Source organism: Octopus sinensis, linkage group LG5 (genome assembly GCF_006345805.1).
Source record: "Octopus sinensis linkage group LG5, ASM634580v1, whole genome shotgun sequence".
Classification (NCBI taxonomy): Eukaryota; Metazoa; Mollusca; class Cephalopoda; order Octopoda; family Octopodidae; genus Octopus; species Octopus sinensis.
The window spans coordinates 128,996,961-129,021,598 of record NC_043001.1 but is presented as its reverse complement, the minus strand read 5'-3'; the positions used below and the strand labels follow the sequence as shown (position 1 = coordinate 129,021,598).

The window sequence follows — 24,638 nt, the reverse complement described above, 5'->3', positions numbered from 1 at the left end:
TTTAGAAAGGAAACAGCATCCGGTTAGTCCAAAAACATTCTATACAAACTAAAAATCCAGGAAAGGTACCGATTATAAGAACAGTACATCCATTATAGAGTATGGAATAAAATGATCAAAGGAATCAAAGTGGCAGTATTACATTTATTAATCTGATACAATCATTTTGATAACTGGTGGAATTATTACATCGATCAACATCCTGGATTAAACATATGGAAATTATAAAAGTTATATAAAGGTTATATAAGTCCATGCAATATTAAATGAAAATGCCACCAATCATTTTTTTCAAGGCTAGTAACAAAGGTAAAACATACATACATACATACCTACATACATACATACATACATATACATACATACATACATACATACATCTGATGGATTGCTCTATACTTTTGTAGAGTATAAATTTATTATTTTTAAACAAGAATGTTATTAACAATGGCTTCAAAGTTTCTGCCACCCAAGCCATTTTCCTCAGGTGTGTGGGTTTGAGTGGAGTTGTAATTAGATTTTTAGGGTTGGTTGTTATGGAGAGGTGTTTTGGAGAAATTTTTATTGATTAAACTTTGGATTTTGTTATTGTTTAGAATTTATTCATGTACATAGAACTTTGTAAACAAGTTTTTATGTGTTTCCTTTCTGTCAGGTAGACACAAGGTGTGACAGTATTTTTGTTACTTTTTGTATTATTGGATTTAATCCTTTTGCTTATATCTTTGTTGGAAACTGGCTTCCTGCTCAGTGGAAGATTTATAATGATTAGAAAATAGAAGATACATACATTTAATCATCTTCATCATCATCGTCATTTGACGTACGTTTTCCATGCTGGTATGAGTTGGATGATTTGACAGGAACTAGCAAACCAGAGAGCTGCACCAGGTTCCATTGTCTGCTTTGGTGTGTTTTCCATGGCTGGATGCCTTTCCTAATGCCAACCACTTTACAGAGTGTACTTGGTGCTTTTTCCGTGGTACCAGCACTAGCACGGTCAGCAAGTAACTTGCAAGACAATGACCTCTCAACTGGGAGGGGGAGTGAAGAGAAGTGGGGTGGCTTTGTGCAAGTTGAGAGGTTAAGGTATAATAGAGGGCTAGAGATAGGTGTCTTACTGTAGAGGAGACACTTGGCTATCCCAGGAAGAAATGAAAGGAGAGGAAGGAGAGAGAGAGTTAGAGAATAAAAGAGAGACACAAAGAGAGAAATAGATGGTGGAACAGTGGTGGGGAGTATAAGTGATACAGAGATCATCATCATTTAACGTCCGCTCTCCATGCTAGCATGGGTTTGGACGGTTCAACTGGGGTCTGGGAAGCCAGAAGGCTGCACCAGGCCCAGTCTGATCTGGCAGTGTTTCTACAGCTGGATGCCTTTCCTAACGCCAACCACTCCATGAGTGTAGTGGGTGCTTTTACGTGCCACCGGCACAGGTGCCAGACGAGGCTGGCAACGGCCACGATCAGATGGTGCTTTTTACGTGCCACTGGCATGGAGGCCAGTCGGGGCAGTGCTGGCAACGGCCATATTCGGATGGTTCTCTTTGAACTCAGAACATAGCAGCAGATGAAATACCTATTTCTTTATTACCCACAAGGGGCTAAACATAGAGAGGACAAACAAGGACAGACAAACAGATTAAGTCGATTACATCGACCCCAGTGTGTAACTGGTACTTATTTAATCGACCCCGAAAGGATGAAAGGCAAAGTTGACCTTGGCGGAATTTGAACTCAGAACATAGCAGCAGATGAAATACCTATTTCTTTATTACCCACAAAGGGCTAAACACAGAGGGGACAAACAAGGACAGACATAGGTATTAAATCGATTACATCGACCCCAGTGCGTAACTGGTACTTAATTTATCGACCCCGAAAGGATGAAAGGCAAAGTCGACCTCGGCGGAATTTGAACTCACAACGTAACGCAGACGAAATACCGCTAAGCATTTCGCCCGCGTGCTAACGTTTCTGCCAGCTCACCGCCGCAGTAATTTGATACTTACGAGAGGACTTAAGAGATAGAAACTAAAAGAAACTTGTCATATGTATATATGTGTGCATATCTATGAGCTGTACATATGTGTGTGTGAGAGAGAGAGAGAGAGAGAAAGAGTTTCTTAAGTGTACAGCCTTGTCTACAAAGTCTGGTTAAGATGTTCACAGAGCCACAGTAACTATATGCAAAAAGCATTGAGCCTGATAGTCTTAGAATCTACACTGAGTTTGACACAAGATCAATGCTTCATAAAGGAAGACGGTATAGATGTTTAAACTGAGCTCAGTATATTCCATCTGGCTGTTAACTCTGGTAGGACGAAGAACAATCAAAGCTAATCTTAATAGAGTTGAACTCAGAAGTTAATAGATTTGCACTCAGTACTTAATGGAGCTGAACTCACAACCTGACACATCAAGACAGCATCTATATAACTGCAAGCTAGAAGTTCTCTATTGTCGTGGTGGTTATATCGATTCTGGAGGCGCAATGGCCCAGTGGTTAGGGCAGCGGACTCGCGGTCGTAGGATCGCGGTTTCGATTCCCAGACCGGGCGTTGTGAGTGTTTATTGAGCGAAACACCTAAAGCTCCACGAGGCTCCGGCAGGGGATGGTGGCGATCCTGCTGTACTCTTTCACCACAACTTTCTCACTCTTACTTCCTGTTTCTGTTGTACCTCTATTTCAAAGGGCCGGCCTTGTCACTCTCTGTGTCACGCTGAATATCCCCGAGAACTACGTTAAGGGTACATGTGTCTGTTGAGTGCTCAGCCACTTACATGTTAATTTCATGAGCAGGCTGTTCCGTTGATTCGGATTAACCGGAACCCTCGTCGTCGTAACCAATGGAGTGCTTCCACCACTATATAACTGCAAACTAGGAGTTCTCTATTGTCATGGTGGTTATATCGATTCTGCCTTAGTCAATAAATGATAACTATTAGCAATGGTGATGATGATGATAATGATGGTGGTTGTAGTGGCGGTGGCGGTGGCGGCGGTGATGGTGGTGGTTTATAAGTAGGAGGGAAGTGACAAGGATGATGGTGATAGTGATGGTGGAGGTGGTAGTGGCAGCTGTAGCAATGACAGCAGGGAATACTACACAGGTATGATACCTCAGAAACAGGAAGTGCCATTCATGCCTTGCTTTAGGATATTGGCAACCTAAGTGAAGTAGTTTAAGCTAAGAGTCAAAAATCAAAAAACACCTCAGACACCACCAACAACAACAACAACAGCAAAAAAAACAACAAAAAAACTATGTAAAATGAAATAAAAACAAATTGTTTTATGATGTTTTTTTTTTAAATAAAAAGTTTTCTGACTGAAATTTTTTAATTGAAGACTTGCATTGTTGAATCACTGGATAAAATTTACTGAAATGTCAAACTGTTGGAGAACCAATGCCTTAGGGTATGCTGGCTTTATTAGACTTGCCTATGCATATTTATATATCGATATACATACACACATACATCTATACATACATATACATACATGCATACTTACACACACACACACACACACACACATGCATATATGTTTATATGCACGTATATATATACACATATATATATATATGTGTGTGTGTATATATATATATATCCACTTTACGGTCTATATTGTTATTTGATGTTTGGTGTGAAAGATAGTAGGAATAAAGTCACTGTGAAAATTTAAATGGTTAATACTAATTAATTAGAATATTAAAAAAAAAAGCCCTCATTATAATTATTTGTGGTAAAATCACTAGAGCATTGGAAAGAGAAAATTATTTGTGGTCTCTATGTTCATTTATAATCTGATTTCAAATCTCACCAAGGTAGATTTTGCATTTCATAATTCTGGGACTCACTAAAATATATATTGATCAGGGGGTTGAGGTCAAGTATTTTAGACAGTGGACCTTTCTTAATCCCTTTAGTATTTAAACCAGCCAAATCTGGCCCAAATATTCTATCTGTTTTTTATGTTCAAACTGACTGGATCTGGCCTCTCACACCTACCATATAATGTCATTCTAAATCTAAACAACCACATCATCACAATCTTGAAATTACAAGATGATGCAAGATTAATTCAATACAATGTAAAAGACTAAGGATTACATATGATTGAGTAATCTGAATGCTAATGAGTTAATCTCTTTATAGCTATGATATTGCCACAGTTAAACTTTTTGTCACCAGTCTAGAACCCACATCTTCTGTGGGATATTGATCTAGTGCCAAAATTTGAAACCCTTCTTCTTCTTCTTCTTCTTCTTCTTCTTCTTCTTCTTCTTCTTCTTTTCTTTTCTTCTTCTTCTTCTTCTTCTTCTTTTTCTTCTTCTTCTTCTTCGTCTTCTTCTTCTTCTTCTTCTTCACATTATTATTATTATTGCCTTTGCACAGCTTCTAACACTGGAGATGTATTACAGTGTGAGCTGTTCACTACCAGTGAACTAAGGTAACACTTCTCATTTTTCAAGCACCTTCCGGGGTATTTGAGTGGTTCCAAGCAGTGCTGTTTTCTGGAAGTGCTCCACCCTTCTGCTAACTTTTTAGCCATGTAAAACCATGTAATAAGTATTCCTTGCCCCAACCCCACTGCACGTCATTAAATTTAAAACTTACCAAGATCAACTTAGTGTTTCATCCTCCTATGGCTGATAAAATAATGTTAGTCAAAACCTGGAATTGATCTAATTGGTGATACTCTTAATAGACTTGTTCAAGACCATGAAAAACAAAAACAAGAACTATTACTCTTTACTCTTTTACTTGTTTCAGTCATTTGATTGCGGCCATGCTGGAGCACCACCTTTAATCGAGCAACTCAACCCTGGGACTTATTCTTTTGTAAGCCCAGTACTTATTCTATCTGTCTCTTTTGCTGAACCGCTAAGTTACAGGGACATAAACACACCAGCATCAGTTGTCAAGCAATGCTAGGGGGACAAACGCAGACACACAAACACACATGCATATATCTCAATTTGTATGTGTATATATATATATATATATATATATACACATATATACGATAGGCTTCTTTCAGTTTCTGTCTACCAAATCCACTCACAAGGCTTTGGTCGGTCCAAGGCTATAGTAGAAGACACTTGGCCAAGGTGCCACGCAGTGGGACTGAACCCGGAACCATGTGGTTGGTAAACAAGCTACTTACCACACAGCCACTCCTGCACCTATATGTATGCAAACTACATTTTATCATCTCATTAATAAAAAGGTGGTAAAGAACGAAAGAAATTCACAAATATCTGGCTGAGGTTGTTTGAGAGCCAGGGGATTAACCCCTTGATACTTAAACTGGCCAGATCCATCCAAAATAGTCTACCTTTTTCTGTTCAAACAAGCCAAATCTGGTCTTTCACACCTGTTCTACAATGTCAACCTAATAATAAATAATCACATCGTTAAAATCTCACAGCTACTAGATGATGTGTAATTAATACAAAACAACTGTATAACAAAGCGTTATATTTGACAGAATAATCTGAATGCTAAAGGATTAAAGAAGTTTAACTCTTTTACTCCAGAAATCAGATATATCCTCTCAAAATTTTCCTATGCCTAACTGCAGAAAGCAGTTTTATATACCAATCTAACTTTCGTTAAAAGAATGTTATGTTTGAAACTATTTTTTCTGTTGAGATATATCAAAATTATAAAGACAATGTGACTTACATAAAATACCAATTCTAACATCACTTCTGGAACAACCATGAAATTTAATTTCACATTTAAAGGGTTGATAGTTGTCCGTTTAAGAGCATATGGATTAAAGAATTTTAACCATTTTACAGCAGAAATCAGATATATCGACTCAAAATTTCACTATGACTAACTGCAGGAAGCAGTTTTATATACCAATCTGTCTTTTGTTCAGGAATGTCATATTTGAAACTTTTTTCTTTTTATTGTTGGCATGCAAGAGGTACCAGGATCGCTGCCCGGATTCTCCAGGCACAATATTTTTTGGCGCAGGAGTGGCTGTGTGGTAAGTAGCTTGCTTACCAACCACATGGCTCCAGGTTCATTCCCACTGCGTGGCACCTTGGACAAGTGTCTTCTACTATAGACTCGGGCCAATCAAAGCCTTGTGAGTGGATTTGGTAGACGGAATCTGAAAGAAGCCCGTTGTATATATGTATATATATGTGTGTGTGTGTGTATGTGTGTGTGCGTGTGTGTGTGTGTGTTTGTGTGTGTGTGTTTGTCCCCCTAGCATTGCTTGACAACCGATGCTGGTGTGTTCATTCCCTGTAACTTAACGGTTCGGCAAAAGAGACCGATAGAATAAGTACTGGGCTTACAAAGAATAAGTCCTGGGGTCGATTTGCTCGATTAAAGGCAGTGCTCCAGCATGACTGCAGTCAAATGACTGAAACAAGTAAAAGAGTATAAGTCAAGATTATCAAAGGAACGTTACTTGCAGAAAATAACAATTCTATTTTTATGGTATTTAACACCTTTACAGGAATAACCATGAAATTTAATTTCACCATTAAAGGGTTAATATTTCAAACATATCTTCTTTGTTCAGAAGAATAAACACAGTCATAGATGTGTTTATAGAGCTAGCAGAATCGTTAGCACGCCATATGAAATGCTTAGTGGTATTTCATCTGCCGTTACGTTCTGAGTTCAAATTCCGCCGAGGTTAACTTTGCCTTTCATCCTTTCGGGGTCGATAAATTAAGTACCAGTTAAGCACTGGGGTTGATCTAATCAACTTAATCCCTTTGTCTGTCCTTGTTTGTCTTCTCTGTGTTTAGCCTCTTGTGGGCAATGAAGAAATGAAGAAATAAGAAATAAGAAATTAACTTCACAACCATGTACTTTAGTCTTCAGGCCCATGGCACAGCACCTAGGCAACTGTCTTTTACTATAGCCCTGAGCTGACCAAAGCCTTGTGAGTGTATTTGGTTGACATAAACTGTACAGAAGCTCTTTGTATGTGTATATGTGTGTGCGTGTATCTTTCCATTTATGTTTGCCTCTCACCAGTTAGCAATTACCATTGGTTCATTTACATCCTTATATCTTATAGTGGTCGTATACTGTCAACTCAATGTGACAGTCCCATAAGGGAATTATACCACCGCCATTTAGCCCTAGGAAACATCGATGTCTCCTGTCGGCTTTGACACATTTTCTGTGTCCTTATATTTGCAAAGGGGTGGCAATCACCCCTACCTCCCCTTTGCAAATATAAGGACTGTCACATTGAGTTGACAGTATAAGACCACTATATCGCTTCACCACCGCTTATGTCTCTCTGAGACATTTAGAAATTCAATATTTCTAACTTATATCTTATATCTTCAGTAAAAAGGAACCTATAGAATACATACCAAACTTATAAAATAAGCACTAGAATCAATTTGATCAACTGAACTTTTCCAGGTTGTGCTCCAGTATGTCCACAGTCTAATGACTGAAACAATTAAAAAAGCAAATAAAAAATACATCACAGTAATTTTTTCCTGTTATTTTCTCCATTTGTTATCCAGTGACTGGAGGCTAAATTACAAGACATATCAACAGAAATACAGATTTTTCTGTTTAGTTCTTTCTCCTTGGAATTTGCCTTTATATCTCTGTTGATAAAACTGTTATTGTCTCAAAGGAATGGTTTATGCTTTTATTTTTTCCTAAGATATTTTGTGGCATGTGATTGTAACACTTGTTTTTCATGTGAGTGCTTTGTTTTTGAATAATTTTAACTAATTTTTTTCTGTTGGGATTCAAAGATATTGCAATGTATAAAACTTACAAATTTAAAAATGACAAGCAAGAGATGGGGAATAAAGTATTCAAGAGAGAGACAGACAGACAGAGACAGAGACAGACAAAAAGAAAAAAAGAGAGAGGCAAGGACAGAGAAAGAGACAGAAAGAGATGGAGTGAGAGAGGGGGGGATGGAGAATGGTGCTGAGGAGGAAAGATCAAAATGCATAAATATAGTGGAGTAGCTGTGTGGTAAGTAGCTTGCTAACCAACCACATGGTTCCGGGTTCAGTCCCACTGCGTGGCACCTTGGGCAAGTGTCTTCTGCTATAGCCCCGGGCCGACCAATGCCTTGTGAGTGGATTTGGTAGACGGAACTGAAAGAAGCCTGTCGTATATATGTATATATATGTATGTGTGTGTGTGTGTTTGTGTTTGTCCCCCTAGCATTGCTTGACCACCGATGCTGGTGTGTTTACGTCCCCGTCACTTAGCGGTTCGGCAAAAGAGACTGATAGAATAAGTACTGGGCTTACAAAGAATAAGTCCCGGGGTCGATTTGCTCGACTAAAGGTGGTGCTCCAGCATGGCCGTAGTCAAATGACTGAAACAAGTAAAAGAGTAAAAGAGTAAAGAGATATATGTTCCTCTCGAGATATGTTCCAAGATTCAGAAGGTTACTTCCAATAACCCCACTACAGACAGCTTAATATGAGCAGGAAGTGGACAGGGCATTGTTCTTATTTTCCTGGCTGATTACTTTATATGTGTGTGTGTGTGTGTGTGTGTAATTAAGCTATCTTCAGCCTGATGAGTAACTAGCGAAGTACTCCTCATTGAGTAGTTATTACTTTTAAGGTTTTGCTAGCTAGGAAACATATGTACCTGCTCCACGCTATCAATCTGGATTTTTACTCACATTCATAGCAACCAAAGTTTATCGAGCTTCACTATGGGATAAACCTACAACTTTTGACATTAATCAATTATTATTCAGTTCTATATTTAAGAGATGAGGAATTATGTACATTATTTACATCATTTACATTATTTACATTTGATGGATATTTGTCCACATCTTGTTTGTTGTTAACACAACTTTTCAATTGATATACCCTCCAACCGTCATCAGGTGTCTTGGGCAAATTTCGAACCTGAGTTCTCATTTCTAAGGTATTTTTCTATGTTGTTGTTGTTATTATTATTATTATTATTATTATTATTATTATTATTATTCAGGTCACTGCTTGGAATCAAACTCTAATAGTAATACTAATAATAAATTTCTAAAATGCGCACAAGACCTGAAATTCTAACTGAAAAGATTAGTTGATTAAATTAACCCAAGTAATTGACTGGTACTATATTTTTTTAACCTTGGAAGGATAAAAGGCAAAGCTGAATTTAACAAGGTTCTAAGTTCAGAATCAGTAGTAGACCAAAGAACAGAATGTCTTACATCCAGCTCCATCTGTAAAGATCCTGAGTTCAATCCTGGTGGAGGTAGCTTTGTTGTTTTATATATTTCAAGGTCCATAGCAAAAAGTATTGGTAATAAAATAGAAAACCAGTTCAATCAACTGTATATTTATAGCTTTCTGCCAATGTAAAAAATCATTATAATTAATTTTTGTTTTTAATTGGTCTACTTTGTGTGATGTTAATGTTCACTCTAAAATTCAACAATGTTAAATGCCATTTGCATTTATATCTGAGAACAACAAAGTCAACTACATTATATTTTGTTTAATATTTGCTGCTGGATGATTATGATGATGATGATGATGATAGTAATGTGGTTTTTGTTAATGTTTACATTATTAGTTATTGTTTTGTTCGTTTATTTTCCTGTTTGTTGTTTATGAGAAAAATTCAATCTACATCATTTTATTTAATTTTCGCGAAACTTTAATGAAATAAATATTCATATGCTTATATACTCACTAATACACATTCATGCACACACACATGTATGTATGACTCTCTCTCTGTATATATATATATATATATATGTATGTATGTATGTATGTATATATATATATGTATGTATGTATATATATATATATTATATATATATACATAAGTGCATTTCTAATATTAATTACAGCATCACATAAAATGCCCTGTGGTAGTTGTTTGAAATTTTTATATTCTGAGTTCAAAACCCACTGAAGCTAGCTTTGGTTCCCATGCTCCTAGCTTCAATGAAATGAGGTACCAGACAAGTGCTGATGTGCATTCCTCTCAGCCTCCTGTCTGTCACATCCTGAACATTCCACTAGGTCAAGAATAGGAAGGCTGTGAGATTTCTTAACAATGTTGGTACCTAAGAAAAACATCAAGGAAAAGCATGGTGTATTCTGAAACACAATCAGTCATCCTCTATTGCATATCACCATATCACATCTGTACTGTTTTATATGTGTGTGTGTATATATATATATATATATATATACTAGCTTAAAAGCCGCATTCTGTGTGTACTTCTAAGCAAGCTCCTGCAGAGGGCTAATTGGGCCTGTAGCCCAAAACTATAGAGAGCTAAATAGCATGACTATAATACATCTATAATGACTATATAGACACAGGAGTGGCTGTGTGGTAAGTAGCTTCTTTACCAACCACATGGTTCCGGGTTCAGTCCCACTGCGTGGCACCTTGGGCAAGTGTCTTCCACTATAGCCTCGGGCTGACCAAAGCCTTGTGAGTGGATTTGGTAAACGGAAACTGAAAGAAGCCCATCGTATATATGTATATATATATATATATATATATATATATGCGTGTGTGTGTTTGTGTGTTTGTGTATGTCCCCTGCAACATCGATGCAACCGATGCTGGTGTGTTTATGTCCCCGTAACTTAGCGGCTAGGCAAAAGAGACCGATGGAATAAGTACTGGGCTTACAAAAGAATAAGTCCTGGGGTCGAGTTGCTCGATTAAAGGCTCCAGCATGGCCACAGTCAAATGACTGAAACAAGTAAAAGAGTAAAGAATAAAGAGTATATGGCCTGGTGGTATTTGATCAGATGTTAAGGATGGATGAGAATTAATTCTGTAATGCAATCATTCTATTGTTCCAGTCCCAAGTGGAATTCCAGCTGTTATCCAGTTTGTCCCAAAGTTCTTACCTCGATGTAAAATTAATTAAGTGAATGTCTCTCCCTTGATTTCTGATGTCATCTGACAAACTCCAACTAAGATGGCATGAATCAGCCAAGCTTTACCTGCTAGAAATAGCAACCCGAATGCTTTACACATCAGATCCCAGTGCTGGATGTTCAAGAACCAAATGAAGGGCAGATTTTCAATCATGGGATTGTCCTGATTCCAAAGAGGTATAATATGTCTATGTAACACGAATGTAGACTAAGATATATATAACTAAATTCGTCATAGTCTTGGTTAAGCTAACTATAACTGCCATAAAATTTGTTGTTTGTGTCAATGTTAGCAATATTTGATATATTTTGGGGGGCAATTAAATACTGACAGTTGATTAAACTAATTATAAACTCTATCAAAACTTGTGATTTGTGTCAATGTTAGTAACATTCCTTTACATTCTGGAATTAATTACATATTAGCAGTTTTCTAAACTAAGTACAGCTACCATCAAAACACACACACACACACACAATATAAAGGGGGTATAAGATGAAAAAATTTTATTTCACCAATTGACATTCGTACAACTACGATCATTTCACAGCCTTTAGCTTATAAAACTAATTTATTTTAGTGTAGAATAATAAATAAATAAATAAATAATAAATTATTTCACATGCCTGTATTAATGTATATAATATATTGTCCATTATATATATAATATATATATATATATATATATATATACATACAAACATGTTGTGGTAAATGGAAGGTAGTCAGTTTTGATTCTTCCTAAGAGCAGTGTACAATGTCCTTCCATCTTTTACTGATGTTAGATGTTGGAAAGGCGATGTGATAAACTACATGCATCAACTTGCTAGTAGTTTGGTAGTAATTTTACCTTGTACTTATTCTTAGTGCAATTTTGAAGGGTGCAGTTCGATTTTAACAGTTATTTTTTCAAAGCTATAATGGAAGTGACATATTTTGCTTTATGAGTTCAATAAAGGCAACAATGCAACGGAAAGGGTGAGGAATATTAATGCAGTGTATGGGAATTGGACAATATGCATAAGCCAGTGCCAATGCATAGGCCAGAGTCAATGGTGGTTCCAGAAATTCTGAGCTGAAAACTGCATCCTAGAAAATGAGCCTCATCCTGGAAGATCTGTAGAGCTCAACACAAACATCCTACAAACCCTGGTGGGACAAAATCCCATCGTAACTGTTGGGGAACTAGCAGAAAAGCTTGGATTTGGTCATTCAACCATTCATCAATAACTGCGTGCCATCGGAAAAGTTAGCATATTGGGTCAATGGGTTCCTCACAAACTTTCCAAGTCTAATTGTGTGCAGAGAGTGAATGTGTGCTTTTCTCTTTACCTTTTATATAAATTTGATAGATGCAGTTATGGTTGTATGAATAAGAAGTTTGCTTCCCAACCACATGGCTTCAGGTTCAGTCCCATAACGTAGCAGTTCAGCAAAAGAGACTGATAGAATAAGTACTAGGCTTACAAAGAATAAGTCCTGGGGGTGGGATGATTTGTTCGACTAAAATTGGTGCTCCAGCATGGCCACAGTCACATGACTGAAGCAAATAAAATAATAAAAGAATATATATATGTGTATATATATATATATATATATATATATATATATATACACACACATACCTACATACATACATATACATATATGTATACACACACACACACACACACTTGGGCAAGTATTTCTGGATTCCTGGGCAGACCAAAACAGTGCGAGTGCAAGCCTGTTGTGTGTGTGTGTGTGTGTGTGCAGTGTGTGTGTGTGTGTGTTTGTGTATGTGTGTGTGTATGTATATGGGTTTGCATGTATTTGTGAATGTGTGTTTGTGTGCATGTGTACATGTACGTATGTACATGCATAGATACATATATACATACATACACATACATACATACATACGCTTGACTTCAAATATGAATATATATTTCTAATGTCACCACTCACTCCAGCCCGACCCAACCTCTCCACACTACTCTTCTCCTGTCTCCTTCCTCTCCAACACTTTACTGCCCTGTGAAACCCTCCCTGGCATTTTATCTATTCATGCATTGCCTTATATTCACTCCATCCATTGACTTCACTTTAATACTTTAACAGATACACTCCTAGAAACCCATTAAGACTATTATTTTTATTTCATTTTCATATTAATGAATGTCTTTTATATTCATTTATTTTGATTTTTATTTATTTTCCATCAATTTTTCAGCAGTTATTATTATTATTGTTGTTGTTGTTGTTGTTGTTGTTGTCATTGTTATTATAATCGTTATTTTTTTTTACTATTTTTTCTTAAATATATAAATTTGTATGTTGTCCTTTGTGCGTATGTCCTTGTTTGTAAATATGCATATATATATATATATATATATATATATAATATATATATAATATATATATATGATATATAATATATATATATATGTATGTATATATAATATATATATATGTATGTATATATAATATATATATATATGTGTATATATAATATATTATATGTGTGTGTATATATATATACAGATATATATACACACATAGATATATATATACATATATATATATATATACATATATATATACACATACACATATGTGTGTGTACATACACCTGTGCACACACACACACACCAAACACACAGAAGTGGGCATGCATACAGAAATGCACGTCGTGAATTGTTTGTTTATTATTCATTCATGTTGATACATTTTACTATATTTTAATAAATATTTATAGATATTATAGCTATATATATATATATACATATATATATATATATATATATATATATATATATATATATATATATATATGTATATATATGTATACATATATATATAAACTCACACACTTAACTGTGATTAAGGTGGTTGTCAGTCTTTCATATCATACACATTTATATATATATATATATATATATATATATATACATGTGTACCACACATGTATATGTATATATAAGTGTGTGTTTGTGTGTGCGTCCGTGTGTACATACATACATATATTCAAATATATTTCCCTTACACACATGCGTCCATACACATAGATCTACTAATTGAAAGGACTGCGTATATGCATGTCTATGTGTGTGTGTGTTCCAGTCTGTGTGTATGTGAGTTTGTTTGTCTACCTATTCTTTTCAGCCATTTATTTGCCAGTATGAAAGGAGTGAAATAAATTAAGCTCATTATATAATTTACTTTCTTTCCTTTGATATTAAAGAGCTCCAATTAAAACAACTTGAGGTCATAAAGGTTTATACCACTTAATTCAATAGCCAATTGTGTCAGAATTTCTGACTACATGGGGAGTATCATTTTTGGAATTTGGGGAAGCAGAAATAACAACAACAACAACAACAACAATAACAGTAAACAACAACATCAGAGTCAGCATCAAATATACAATGATAACGAGAACAGTGATTATATTAATATAACACTGAAGATAGTGATGATAAGTGAAACAACAACAATAACTGCGGAGTAATTGTTCATAACATAGGCAAAAGGCCAGTAAAGTTTTTTGTAGATGAGAGGGGAAAGAGTAACTTTTATCAACCCCAGTATTTGGCTGGTGCACAGTCTAGTGGTCAGGGCTCTGACCTTATGATCATATATATTTCTTTACTACCCACAAGGGGCTAAACACAGAGGAGACAAACAAGGACAGACAAACGGATTAAGTCGATTACATCGACCCCAGTGCGTAACTGGTACTTAATTTATCAACCCCGTATAATCATATATATTTCTTTACTATCCACAAGGGGCTAAACACAGAGGAGACAAACAAAGACAGACAAACGGATTAAGTCGATTACATCGACCCCAGTGCGTAACTGGTACTTAATTTATCAACCCCGTATAATCATATATATTTCTTTACTACCCACAAGGGGCTAAACACAGAGGAGACAAACAAGGACAGACAAACGGATTAAGTCGATTACATCGACCCCAGTGCGTAACTGGTACTTAATTTATCAACCCCGTATAATCATATATATTTTACTACCCACAAGGGGCTAAACACAGAGGAGACAAAAACAAGGACAGACAGACGGATTAAGTCGATTACATCGACCCCAGTGCGTAACTGGTACTTAATTTATCAACCCCGTATAATCATATATATTCTTTACTACCCACAAGGGGCTAAACACAGAAGAGACAAACAAGGACAGACAAACGGATTAAGTCGATTACATCGACTCCAGTGCGTAACTGGTACTTAATTTATCAACCCCGTATAATCATATATATTTCTTTACTACCCACAAGGGGCTAAACACAGAGGAGACAAACAAGGACAGACAAACGGATTAAGTCGATTACATCGACCCCAGTGCGTAACTGGTACTTAATTTATCAACCCCGTATAATCATATATATTTCTTTACTACCCACAAGGGGCTAAACACAGAGGAGACAAACAAGGACAGACAAACGGATTAAGTCGATTACATCGACCCCAGTGCGTAACTGGTACTTAATTTATCAACCCCGTATAATCATATATATTTCTTTACTACCCACAAGGGGCTAAACACAGAAGAGACAAACAAGGACAGACAAACGGATTAAGTCGATTACATCGACCCCAGTGCGTAACTGGTACTTAATTTATCAACCCCGTATAATCATATATATTTCTTTACTACCCACAAGGGGCTAAACACAGAAGAGACAAACAAGGACAGACAAACGGATTAAGTCGATTACATCGACCCCAGTGCGTAACTGGTACTTAATTTATCAACCCCGTATAATCATATATATTTCTTTACTACCCACAAGGGGCTAAACACAGAGGAGACAAACAAAGACAGACAAACGGATTAAGTCGATTACATCGACTCCAGTGCGTAACTGGTACTTAATTTATCGACCCCAGAAGGATGAAGGGCAAAGTCGACCTCGGCGGAATTTGAACTTGGAACATAACGGCAGACGAAATACGGCAACGCATTTCGCCCGGCGCACTAACGTTTCTGCCAGCTCGCCGCCTTCATCATATATGATCATATAGTTTATGTGTTCTTGAGCAAGGTTCTTCGTTCATTTCCCATTGCATTGGTTCACTCAGCTGAAAATGTGTACAAGGCAAATGCTGATGCAGCCCTCTTTTCCTTCAGTTCTTTTTGTCCTGTTCTTATGTGGGTACCTAGTTAAATGGTGTACAGAAGGTCTTTTTGGTGGGGTAGAAGGGGCAGTGGGAGGAGTGTGTTGTGTAACATATATGTTTGGTGTGTGGTATGTGACACATGTATATAAATGTTTGTGCGTGTGTGTGTGTGTATATATATATATGTGTATATATATATATATATATATATATATATATATATATCTATATATATATATATATATAATACAAAAATGGGACAAGAACACAAAACATTCAGCAGGTGATACAAAAAAGGGGGACAACAAAACATTCAGACAAGGAAAACAAGGATGGGTCATTTGGAGTTTTCTATCCTCAGTCCAGTTCCAGATTATCTTTGTAATTTCAGCTAGTTATAGTCGAGATTGCTCCAATCTGGCCAACCCCAAGTAAAAAATAAGCTAAGAGCATTAAATTCCTTGGAAGAAAGCAGCAAATGTATATGAAAATAAGGATGGAAAAAAACAGAGAAATGTTTCACAAATACAAAGGCATTTAACAGGACTAACAACAGGTGTCTTTCGACTAAGGACGAATTAAGTTAAGCTGGCGTGTGTGGAAGTAAAGCCTTACAGCAGGGACATAAGATTTAACTGGTACAGGGAGGAATATAGATGTTGCACAGTTGATCGTCAAACCAAGAAAGAAAGGTCAGGCCTGGCTGAACACCGGTCATGTGGGGAGAGAAGAGAGAGAGGTGGAGGCAGAGGGATAGAAGAATTAAGGAGGGTCAAGAAAAAAATGAAAGAGACACAGTGAAGTGAAAGAGGAAGGAAAGGGAGCATGAAGAGAAGGCCAGGAAATGTGAGAGAGGAGGAACGAAAGAACAAAGAGTGAAAGGGCTGATAGAAAGAAGGAAAGAATGAAAGAACACAAAGAATTATAGAGTCATAGAAAATTTCGTAAAAAGCACCCACTACACTCATGGAGTGGTTGACATTAGAAAGGGCATCCAGCTGTAGAAACTCTACCAGATCAGACTGGGCGTGATGCAGCCTTCTGGCTTCCCAGACCCCAGTTGAACCGTCCAACCCATGCTAGCATGGAAAGCGGACGCTAACTGATGATGATGATGATGATGATGATGATGATATATATACTTACATACAAGAGACCAAAGTGTACGTGCACTGCTATATTTTTTATATAAAAAAATATAAAAATGGGACAAGAAAGCAAAACATCTAGACAGGTGATACAAAAAGGGGGACAACAAAACATCCAGACAGACGATACAAGGAAAACAAGGATGGATCATTCAGAGTTTTCTATCCTCAGTCGAGTTCCAGATTATCTTTGCAATTGGATTATAACTGGATTATAACTGAGTGCTCATATGGTACCCACTCAGATACTTTATCCCAATCTATAATCCACTCAGGTACTTTATCTCAAGCTATAATCTATGTTATGGCTAACCACATTTAGTTGAAAGGAGCGCCTAGGATTACTTAAGGTAAGCAATCCCAATGTATCTCATCCAATGGATAAATCCTGGATTTGCTGCTCTGGATTATAAACATTTTACTGAGTATATATCCAAGACAACTACAGTGAATATGGAGATTAATACATTGGCACATGTTATATCTTTACAGTCCATCGTACAGCATATTTGACTGAAATGTGTCCAACGTACATTTCTGCTGCATAGACATCTCACAATTGCATTTGCATCCATTTACTTTCGACTGATAAAGTCTATGCAGCTTTATTCAAGGTCCCCCCCCACTGACGTGGTCTGAAGCAAGTAAAGCTGTATGGATTTATTACCAGGCGATAGTAACTGGATACAAATATAATTGCAAGATATGTATGAGGCAGAAATGTGCATCGGACACATTTAAATCAAATATGCTGTATAACTGACTGTAATAATAAAGAAATATGCAGGGGTGCTCCAGCATGGCTGCAGTCAAATGACTGACACAAATAAAAGAATAGAAGAATGTACTAATCTCGGTATTCTTTGTAATTGTTTGTGTGTGTGTGTGTGTGTGTCAGTGTGTGTGCGTATGTGTGTGTGAAGGAAGGAGAAGTTTTCATCAGGATGACTCGAGTCTTTGCTCAATATGATGTTCCAACAGCTGGGATATCCCAGAAACAGATGGTTAAAACATTTTTTTTACCATCCATTATGTAGCTAAATTAAATTAAATTAAATTAAATGTCCTTGTCAAGTCTTGCCTAATTGTTTGCCTTTCCACACTACTTTAACATATATATATATATATATATATAATGCAAATAAAAAAAAGCTAGCTCACCAGATGACCAGAACATCACAGCTGCACCAACAGTTCATGTTCAAAAATGTTTGCCCAAGGCTATAGTAGAAGACACTTGTCCAAGGTGCCATGCAGTGGGACTAAACCTAGACCCATGTGGTTGGTAAGCAAGCTACACAGCCACTCCTGCGACTATATAAGATCATTTACTAAGTAGTGGATGAAATGTGGCAATGGGCTAGAAGAAAAGAAATAAAATGAAGTAAAACTTAGCAGGAGATTATTGGCTCTCCATGCTGGTGGCATGTAAAAAGCACCATCCAAACTGGCTGGTTCCTATGCTGGTGGAACATAAAAGCACCCACTACACTCTCAGAGTGGTTGGTGGTAGGAAGGGCATCCAGCTGTAGAAACCTTGCCAGATCAGATTGGAGCCTGGTGCAGCCTCCTGGCTTACCAGTCCTCAGTCAAACTGTCCAACCCATACCAGTATGAAAAACGGACGTTAAACTATGATGAGGATGATGATGATATATGTCTGAAAGCTGGCAGAATCGTTAGCACATCAGACAAAATGCTTAGTGGTATTTCACCTGTCGTTACATTCTGTGTTCAAATTCTGCCGAGGTTGACTTTGCCTTTCATCCTTTCAGGGTCGATTAAATAAGTACCAGTTACGCACTGGGGTCAATGTAATCGACTTAATTCTTTTCTCTGACCTTGTTTGTCCCCTCTATGTTTAGCCCCCTGTGGGTAATAAAGAAATATATATATATGTACACACACACACACATACATACACACATATGGAGGCACATGGCTTAGTGGTTAGAGTACTCAACTCATGATCATAAGGCCTTTTACCTTTTACCTGTTTCAGTCATTGAACTACGTCCATGTTGGAGCACTGCCTCTTGAAGAATTTAGTCAAACAAATCAACCCCAGTTCTATATTTAAGAGATGAGGAATTATGTACATTATTTACAATTGACAGATATTTGTCCTCATCTTGTTTGTTGTTAACCAGATTCCGAGTTCAATTCCAGGCAGTGACCAGAATAATGATAATAATAATGATAATAATAATAATAATAATAATATAATAATAATAATAATAATAATAAATACCTAAGGAATGAGAACCCAGGTTCGAAATTTCCCCAAGACACCTGATGAAGGCTGGAGGGTATATCAGCCGAAACATTGTGTTAACAACAAACAAGAAGGGGACAAATATCTGTCAATTGTAAATAATGTAAATAATGTAAATCAACCCCAGTATTTATTTTTTATTAAGCTTGGTACTTATTCTGCCAGTCTCTTATGCTGAACTGCTAAGTTACAAGGTCATAAGAAACCAACACTGGTTGTCAAGTGTTGGGAGGGGTGGGATGAGCACAAATGCAAACACACACACATACACACACATAGTCCACAGATGAGTTCCAGAGATTCTCAATATAGAAGACACTTAGTATTGCTCAAACGATTCAAACTTAGACATCTTACTTCCTCCCCTTCAATTCTCTCTGTCGTTTGTATAAGTTGGATCTATTAAAATAAATATCTCTATATTTATACTTAAATATTCGTCATCTGAAAGTCTCCATTTTTTGCTTTCTCTTGTTTTGCATGTACACATACATACATCTTTTGTATCTCATACCTAAACTGTTATATGTAATATATCTAATTTGTTTGTCCACATAATTGCCTCCATATAGAAATATATATATCACATCGTAGCTCATCATATATAATTCGAAGAAGCCCGCCATTTACCGGATGTATGATATGTAAACTTCTCCATGTGCTTCGTTGGAATAGAGCAGATGGCTGTTCGACTTTGACGGTACTGGTCGTTTATTTATGATATGTTCAGAATCAGTCTTGCTGATGAGCATGGTCGCAACTGTGGTAAGTGCGAAATCACAGGTGATACAAGACTAAATTCATTTTTTAAATGTCTTGCTTTGAAAAATTGCATTGGGTATGATTAGTAAAATTTTTGGTAGAAATGACTGATGTCCCTCTTAGCGTGAGGCATGTATGTATAATAATGCCCTCTATATATAAATTAATATGTTCAATAAGAAAGAATTATTTTCGAAATTTTTCTCTTATGAGGTTTTTCACGCTATCTACCTGATAATTTCTTGTTAAATTTCCTTATTAAGAAGTTATCCTTAATTGTTAAATTAATATGAATAACATATATATATATAATATGAATAATATATATATACATATATACATACATATATATGTACATACTTACATATACATGTATATGCATATGCATATATGGGCACAGGACATCACAGAATGTAAACAACATGAAATACGAAATACAAAAACATGGAATATGAACATTTTTTTGCGAACAACAAAAGAAACAAATGGAAAACAAGATAAGCAGCATAAAGAACAACCCTTCATCAGCTGTCGGCTGTTTTTCTACTCCGTATTTCAAGCAAGAGCTTCTTTTAGTTTCTGGCTACCAGATCCACATAGAAGGCTTTGTTTGGTCGAAGGCTATAGTAAAAGACATTTGCCCCAAGTGCCACACAGTGGGACTGAACCCAGACTCATGTGGCTAAGAAGCAAACTACTTACCTCACAGCCATACCTGCACCTATGGCTGCTTTAAATGCAAAATGATTAAGATGTGCCTGAGAATACATAATTCCACAAATTTGTTTGCTGTCTTTCAGTCAAGAGGGAAGGTAGTGCCCATGACCCTTTTGCAGAGCCTCAGAAACAGGTGGGAAGAGGGAAGGTAGTACCCATAATCTTTTACAAGGTCTCTGAAATTGGTAGGAGAAAGGAAGAGTGGTATCCTCAAATAGAGACCTATGCCAAATGCTTGCAACTCTACAAAAGGACTCCAAGGTATTAGATGGTAGTGATAAAACATGCAATGGTTAAAGTCAGTTCCCTAATTGGGCCCCAATGAGATTTGAACTCAGAACACGAAGAATTGCCAATGAAAACTACAAAGTATTTGGATCAATATTCTTAGTTTCCCCAGTTCATCACTCTGAACCCGTATTTTTTAGGGATGCCCAAGAAGTTGAGAAGCACAGTTAACTTTGCAAGTTTTGGACTCAGCATGCAAAGGATCAGCGCAAATACTGCAAGACATTCTGCCAGATAGTGGTGGTGGTGCTTGGCTTAGTAGTTAGGGTGTTGGACTCCTCTTTACTCTTTTCATTCTTTTACTTGTTTCAGTCATGCGACTGTGGCCATGCTGGAGCACTGCCTTTAGTCGAGCAAATCAACCCCAGGACTTATTCTTTGTAAGCCTAGTACTTATTCTATCGGTCTCTTTCGCCGATCCGCTAAGTTACGGGGACATAAACACACTAGCATCAGTTGTCAAGTGATGCTGGGGGGACACAGACACACAAACATATGCACACACATACATATATATATACATATACACTTCGGGCTTCTTTCAGTTTCCATCTACCAAATCCACTCACAAGGCTTTGGTCGGTCCAAGGCTATAGTAGAACACACTTGCCCAACGTACCACGCAGTGGGACTGAACCTGGAACCATGTGGCTGGTAAACAAGCTACTTACCACACAGCCACTCCTAAACCTGCACAGCCACTCCTATGCCAACACACCCACTCCAACACCTACACAGCCACTACTACGCCTGTTCGTAAGATTGTGGTTTCGATTCCTGGACTGGGTGAAGCATTGTGTTCTTAAGCAAAACAGTTCATTTCACATCGCTCCAGTCCACTCAGCTGGCAAAAATGAGTAACACTGCGATGGACTGGCATTCCGTCCAGTGGTTAGGGTGTCAGCATCATGATCGTAAGATTGTGGTTTCGATTCCTGGACTGGGTGAAGCATTGTGTTCTTAAGCAAAACAGTTCATTTCATGTTGATCCAATTCACTTGGCTAATAGAAATAAGTAATCCTGCAACAGACTGCTGTCCTATCCAGGGAGGAATATATATATATTTTTTTTTTCCTCTGTCTTCCCTTCTCTGGATCTTTCCTTCTCCTATGTTTCCGACGAAGAGCTCCGCTCGAAACGTTAAACCCTCCTTCTTTCCTTCTTTCCTGAGCGTCCAATAATACTATATTTGTTCCACGTCCTCGTGTTGTGATTTTTTGTGCTTTCTTGTTTGGATTAACTATATATATATATATATATATATATATATACACACCAGAGTAATTGGGAAACTGGCCCTATGCCCCTTACAGAGTAATGTGGTCTAACCATTCTGTCTGATACTCTTATGACTTGACCAACTCATGGTCAATGTCCTTCCCTTTTACATGTAGCTAATGTAGCTACAATGTGATTTGGCTATTTCAGATTTGACAATTTTAGCATTCTCTGAATCTTGTTTTGACTTCTCTCTCTCTCTCTCTATCTATCTATCTATCTCTATCTATCTATCTATCTATCTCTCCCTCCATCTCTCAATATGTATTTTCTTCAAATCACATAGTAATAAAATAAATGCACCCTTTTAAAGCCTAACCAGGCTCATAGGGCCCAGTTTCCTGGTTTCAATGGCGTATGTGTTCCCCAGCTGGACAGGACACCAGTCCATCACAGCATTACTCATTTTTACCAGCTGAGGGGACTCGAGCAACATGAAATGAAATGTTTTGCTCAAGAACACAACGCGTCACTCGGTCCAGGAATCGAAACCACATTCTTACGATCATGACGCTGACACCCTAACCCAGTGCTTTTCAAACTTTTTGCTGGAGCGGAACCCCAAGGAAACATTCCACTGGCTCGAGGAACCCCTGTGCAATAATTTAATAGTCTTATGCACACAGAATTAAAAATTCTGCACAGGAGAATTAAAAATTACTGCCGATTTTAGCTGTTTTGTAACTTCTTGCAGAACCCCTGGACTGTACTGGCGGAACCCTAAGGTTCCGCGGAACCCTGGTTGAAAACCACTGCCCTAACCACTAAGCCACGTGCATGAAAATTCGCTGTTATTTTTAGAGATCAAGTTATCTCATAGAGTCTCCCACAGAGGCTTTTATTATATTTGTTATTGTTAATCTGTGCTTCTGTTGTTGTTGTTGTTGTTGTTGTTGTTACTGTTCGTATTTGTTGATGATGTCATGGTTGTAACTGTTATTGTTACCATTACTTGATGCTGATGTCGTAGTCGTTGTTATTGTTTGTTATCATTGTCAATGCCATTACAATTGTCGTAATCATTATGAAACTTCGAAAGATGCAAAGCTTAGAAGCTGGGGAGGATTGGGAGGGGGTTACAAAAAAAAAACACAGAAAAATAAAGATGAAACAAAACATCTAATAATTACCTCTAATTAAGTACTGTGATTGTAAACATAGTATGTAAACTAGTCACTAGACTAATTAAGCAAAAAAAAAAGACAAAAACAAACAAAACAAAACAAAAAAAACATGTACAAAAAATTGTACTTAATTTCAGACTCTTACATTTTTTTACGTGTATTTACATACATTTTTTTTTTGTTTTCTCAAGTCTTTTCAAAGATTTTTGGTCTTTGGGGTTGGGATGGCAATTCTTCTGCCCAGTTCCATTGACAAAACCCAAACCTACCAACCCACCTCACCACTTTCCCTACCAGTGTCGTGGACATAATGTTGTTGTTTTTTTCTAAAGAATGTATTCTGGTTCCTATTATTTATTATTTTTGTTGTTGTTTGTGTCGTTGTTGTTATTATCATTATTGTTATTGCCGTTTTTATCATTTTGTTCTTTTATTTCCACATTATATTACAATGAAAGAAAGCATTTTTTTTATATTTTTATTTTATTTTCAATTATTCATCATCATCATTAGCATTATTATTATCATTATTGTTATTATTTTAGTTGTTAAAACAACAGAAAAGACAAGAATTTGACTATTTGTAACAGTCTCTGAATATTGTTTTGACTCCCCCCTCTCTCTCTCTCTTAATATATATATACATATATATATATATATATATATATATATATATATATCCTCCTCCCATTGAATATATCTATTCTCTCTAACTATATCTCCCCTCTCTCTCTCTTTCTCCACATATCCTCTTTCTCTCTCTCACACACAATTTATCCTCCCTTTCTCTCCCTCTGTATATCCTCTCTCTCCTTCAATATCCCCCTTCTCTCCCTCAAAACATCCTTTCTCTCTTTCACTGTCTCTCAAAATATCCTCCCTCTCCCTCTCTCTCTCTGTCAGTATACCCTCTCTCTTTTCCTCCCTCAATATATTCTCTCTCTCTCTCTCTCAAACTATCCTTTCTCTCTTTCTCTGTCTCTCAAAATATCTTCCCTCTCCATCCCTCTCTC

The 24,638-nt window shown here is 36.8% G+C and overlaps 1 protein-coding gene and 1 long non-coding RNA gene across 2 annotated transcripts in view; both read left to right on the top strand.

Annotated features, from left to right (window-relative positions):
- Positions 1 to 24,638, top strand: part of LOC115212273 (protein fuzzy homolog) — a 527,612-nt gene that overhangs the window by 218,507 nt on the left and 284,467 nt on the right. The window lies entirely within an intron of this gene.
- LOC118763443 lies at positions 10,212 to 19,964 on the top strand. The gene is made up of 3 exons (XR_004999205.1): positions 10,212 to 10,222; positions 11,390 to 11,392; positions 19,849 to 19,964. It is a non-coding gene; the product is annotated as an uncharacterized LOC118763443 (long non-coding RNA).